The sequence below is a fragment of the Cebus imitator genome, unplaced genomic scaffold (genome assembly GCF_001604975.1).
Source record: "Cebus imitator isolate Cc_AM_T3 unplaced genomic scaffold, Cebus_imitator-1.0 Scaffold248, whole genome shotgun sequence".
In the NCBI taxonomy this organism is placed as follows: Eukaryota; Metazoa; Chordata; class Mammalia; order Primates; family Cebidae; genus Cebus; species Cebus imitator.
This window is the reverse complement of record NW_016107563.1, coordinates 1528694-1534324: the sequence shown is the minus strand read 5'-3', so window position 1 is coordinate 1534324 and position 5631 is coordinate 1528694.

Sequence of the window (5631 nt, the reverse complement as noted above, 5' to 3'; positions counted from 1 at the left end):
CTTATTTTCATCTTTATCCATCATGGTCACAGAGTGGCCCTGCCTGATGTTGATGTTCTTTAAGATTGTGCTCAAAAGGAGAACACCAAGACCTAACTGTGAGTGGCAGACCAGCTTGCAGGAACACTGAAGCCTCACCAACGGTACTAGGCCAACTCCTGATATCAGGGGCTGCTCTCACTGTTTCTTCCAAGTGTTGGTATTAGTCCACTAGAACTGCCATAATACAATACCACAGATGAGGGGATTAAACAACAGAAGTTTATTTTCTTACAGGTGTGAAAGCTGAAAGTCCAAGATCAAGGTGTCAGCAGATTTGGTTTTTTCAGAGGAGAGATCTTTGGCTTATAGATAGCCTTTTTTTTCTGTTTCTTCACATGACCTTCTTCTGATGTCTCCTCTTCTTATAAGGACCCTAGTCCTCTTGGATTAGGACCCAACCTTATGACCTCAGTTAACCTCCTTCAAGGACTTATTTTCAAATACAGTCGCATTAGGGTTAGGGTTTTAAGATAGCAATTCAGTCCATGACAGTGCTCAATGGTCATCACTGTATAAGATAGCAGTTATAGACAATTTGATACTGCTTGTGTCCATCTGTCAGACCCTCACACTGAGTGAGGAAATTTCTCTCCTTTCCCTTTAATGTAAGGTACTGACCTCATGGTAAAGTGTTCTATAAGTAGGTATTGAGATGGTCCTATATTCTGCACTAGGTTGTTGTTACATGAACAGTTGAATCAAGTAGGTGAAATATGTCCCTACTCTTTAGCATTTTCAAATGTCTAGGTAGTCAATCACTTCTTAAAAAAAATAGACTTGATGATATCATAAATCCCTGTCACTCCAAGCCACACAATTGGCATTCTTCCCACCCTAGTAAGAGTCATAACATAGCCTTATCTTAATGTAAATATTCCATCTTGAGGAAAGACAAGGTAAGCTTCCTGAATTCATTTTCTAATAAGGTAGTGATCATATTTATCTGTGGAAGTATGAAAATGTTCCATGTTCTCCAGGAAAACACAGACTGTAAAGTGACCTTTGGTTTGCTGATTTTGAAAAAAAGAGTCAAAATTGTTAGAATTAACAACTTGAAATCCCCACTCCTCCTTAAAGATTGAGCGATTTTAGCCACCATAATCTATATAATAATGATAAACAAGCATATTGTCAAGGTATGAAATTTCTACGTTTCAGGGATTTTGAATTTTGCTATCAACTGCATCTGAAACACACTTGACCTTGTCAATGAAAAGCACATTAAAATGTTAGATTTCTAACATTCTCCACTACTTCCTGTCCTCCATCACCAGAGTCCAGATAATTAATGGGAGAGCTTCCTTCTCTAAGTAAAAATTTAATTTGCCAGGGCAGAGCACCTATATGTGCTTAGTTTTGCTACCATCTAAATCTTAGCATTCAAGTTGGAACACACTCCTAAATGACTAATGCTGTTTCAATGTATTTAACTAGGGAAAGAAACCTGTTCTCTTTAACTGCTGCTACATAAATATACCAGAAGTAGATAGTGTTCAATCATACAAAGAGCCTTACATTGTATTATTTATCAGAATGTCTGCATTCATTACAGACATTTCTAATATATGGTACATATTTAATACATCACAGTCTACACCTGTTTCCAGTGTCTTGTAATAGAGAGAAGTTCCAATGCTAGATTTAGTCTATAATTTCCCTGAAAAGAAGGGGGCAAGAGGTGACATTTTCACATCTAAAGATAGCAAAGCAAAAACCTATGCTGCCCCATTTCACTGAACTGAAAATGAACTTTCCATGACATGACCTACTCCAAGCCAGGTTGCCAGGATGCCCCTAAGGGGAAGACATTCCAAGAATCACTAGAATTAATTGTCTTTTCTTTCTTGCAGCTGTTTTTCAGTAAAGGCCCTCTATCTGAAAACAAAGACTGGGAAAGTTATGAGTGGTGGAAATTAGGAGTGGAAATTGATCAAGAGAGGATTACCCAAGAGTAGGAATGGCGATAATCTGTTCCTGGGATTACAACATCCATCCTTTGCAGAGAATATTAAGAGATAGAGAGGGGATTCAGTAGGTGGCTATTGTTTTCCTCAAGGCTTTTCATGACACCAAAATGGAGAAAAGTCCTGAAGAAAAGGTGTCACATTCTGAATCTAGACTTTTGAAACACAGTGAGTGCTCTAACAAGGAAGTCAGCAGAAGTATCTGTGATCAAGACAGACAGACTGCAATTGAGTGTTGAAAAGGATAGGTCATAGAAGAAAAAAAGGAATACTCTTCATCACTATTAGAATTGATATTTTGCCAATGAAGAGACTTGACCTACCAGTAAGAATGTGAGTTGCAGAAATAAAATATACCAAATAATTTTAAAGTACATTATAAATTCCAAAGTTGTTTCACACAAATTTGTCCTCATTTAATACAGCCTGACTGTGAAAGAGAGCAGAGTGGTTAAGTGTCTGAAGTCCCAAAACCAATCATCAGTGGCAAAGTCAATGAATACTTCATCATCCTCCACTTGCTCAAAAGCAAATCAAAAGAGTGAAAGCCATCCCAGCAATTATCTAATGTCCCTATGATACCTACAACTGGAACTAGCTTAGGAGGAAGGGACATTATCACAGACCACCAAAAATGGCAGGGCCAAAGTAGGAAAAAATATATATTTTTTTAATGGAATGTCCTGTAGGGTAAAATCTGTAATAAAACAGATATTGTGCAAATTTCTGGGCACTATCCACAGGCATTACAGGCAGCAAAGAGATAGTAGGAAACAAAGGCATAAGGCAAATATAAACGGGCCAGGAGTTTCAAAACAAAACTATTCAAGGGTAAGTAAAAGACAGACGTGAGGTCTAAACAGCATGCACAGAGTGTGGAGAATCGGCAAGATTACATAATGAAGTCGAGAAAGTGTAAAGACAAACACTAGCAAAGCCAAGTTGAAGAATAAAAGGGCGATTGCACCAGAGATTAAGATAAATAAAATAATAAGGCATTGTTCCAGTATGCAAGGAAGTAAAGGTCAATGGAAAAATAAACGGGGCCTCTGAGAGGCTACTGAGGTAATTGACAGAAGAAACAGACGAAGCTCTTTTAGAAAAAAAAAAAAAGTAACTGGAGGCCTTGGTTGCCTCAAAGCTCCCCAAGGCTAGTAGGAAGGAGAAGAGGCAGGAGCTCGGGGTCAGCAACAAGACAGATCCACGGGTGTTGGTTAGAAGGTAGGAAAGGAGCTATGTACCAGGGTGACTGGAACATGAAGTACTGTGGCTGAAGAAACACCTCCACACCCCCACTTCGCTGAGGCCATGCACAGGATGTTGAGGCAAAATGGAACAGAAACCTTTGGAAATTAGAAGGGAGAGAGTTCAGTCAGAGCACAATTCCAGGAAAGCAGAGGCAGAACCCCGGAATACATTGACAGGGTGGAATGGAAGGAGAGGCTAAGGGTAATGGTTGGGAGAGGGAAAATGGGAGAGAAGGATGGAGAATGAGACAGAGATAAAAGAATTAGAGAGGAAGGAACATGAACAGAGGGGAAGAAAGAGAAGAAAAAATGAAATTAAAAAAAAATTAAAGACCAAAATGTTAATTAAGCCAGGAGAAAATACAAAATAGACATGTTAGAAAAAGGGCTGGGTTACTGAGCTGTCCATTCCCTGAATCCTGAACCAGTGGCTTGGGGCTGAGCGGACACAAGCATCTGAGTTCTAGCTCCAGTCCTGGCTCTGTGGCTCCAGTGGCTGTGTGACCTTATAGGGCAGTAGAACGTAGGATCTGATGGCCTCTGGAGCCTCCTCCAGCCTAATTTTCTTTGATGTTTTCTGTCCAAGGTTCACAAATAGGCCCTAGGGAAGCAAGAGTCTCCACTAATACGGTCTCTTCTTAGCCTCCTTAACAATCCTCCCTCTTTCCAAGTAATAGCCGTTATAAAGGCATTCCCTGTCCACGCTGATCTCAGCGATATATATATATATTCACTTAATTCTCACAACAGCTGGGCAAGCTAAGTGTTAGTATAATTTTTCTCATTTTACAGGTGAGAAAATTAAGTCACTTGTACAAGTAGAATTGATACCCAAGTAGGTGCCCAAGTAGGATGGGTGCCTAGGCCCTGTGGTTGCAGAACCAGCGCTCCTGCTGGGGCTCAGTTCCTGCGGCCACAGTTACCACGGGGTCCCGGAGGTCAGAGCGGAATTCACCAAGCCAAAGCTGCCTGTCGCTGAATGCAAAGCGGACGCGGAAGACTGGCAGGTACAGCTGGTGGTCCCTGAGGCCTGGTTTCCCTGATGCATGTCACAGCCTCTGAGATCCACGACTGGCCAGCCGGAGCCACCGACTCCGAAGAGAACTAGAAGTAGACCAGCCAGGGGAGGGGCAACCGTGGGAGCACCGCACCCTTGTCGGTCCCCTTGAAAGCTATCGGTAAGATCCGGGAGGCTGAATTTGAGGCCGCGGTAACCCAGGCGACTTCTGCTGGAAGGTGTGAGGATGACTTGCGCTGAAAAAGAAACCTGGACCAGCCCTCCGTGTAGGTGTTTTCTTTTAGGCATTTGGAGAGGGATAGAGAAGGGGCAGGCGGTGAGGAAGGGGGTAAAAAGAGGAAATTTAAAACCTAGAAAAGCTTAGACGCAACAGTAAAGACCAGAAGATGGAGGAGGGCAATGTAAAACTTCTGGATTTGGAGCCAGAGCCCCAGGAGTCACTTACACCTCTTTGGGTCTTACTTTCCCCAGCTTACAGACCTGCTAAGCGGGAGTGGGGCTTGGGATGAGCTGCAGCCAAACACTTCCGTTTCCTCATCTTTTGCAAAGGGAATACGTTTACGTTTGCACTAATACCTACAACCAAGGGATGAAAGAATGAAATGTTTGTAAAAGTCTCGGAATGGGGGTTGGTAAGGATGATAAGAGCTCAATAAATGTTAATGCTGCTACTTTGCTGTTATTTATTTTGTCTATACAAAGTGGGTAATAATTATACATGTCCTCCCTATTTGAATGGCAGACGAGGGGAGCGTTCTCAGGATTACACGAATCAATACTTTTTAAAGCTTTAGTAAACTATTCCACATGCAATCGGAAGGCCGGCAGACGGACTTTCAAAGCCCCTTATAGCGCTTCAAGGTTAAACAACTGAAAGAGGAAAAAGAAGACAAAGTGCAGCCTCTTTAGGAACTCAAACATTTCTTGGCCGAAAGGGACAAGTTTCCCACGGGAGAAAGGCCTTAGCCGGAAGAGCAAGCTTCCTGCCTGAAGGCGTGAAATCAGCCAGGAGGCCTCCAGGGTATCTTGCCCTCCCGGCCTCCAGCCCTGCTGCCTGGGAGCGAATATTCCCTGACGCGGTGGGGCTGGCGAGTCAGGCTCTGCACACGCCGAGCTTCGCGCAGAGGGCGGGTGAGCCTGCGCCCTGCCTGAGCCCAGCTTGGCAGCTGGGGCAGAAGGGTAAGGAGCCTGCCGTCTCAGATGAGGGCCTCGGCTCCAAGTTCCATTGTTATCAAAGAGAAGACTTCAGAAGAGGGAGTTCTCCCACTTAATTTTCCACTAATACGTTGGCAAGGCTTTTTAATTGCTTGCAAATGCATTTTCTCTGTACGATTATGAAATCCGTGTTGCCTGTCCGCTT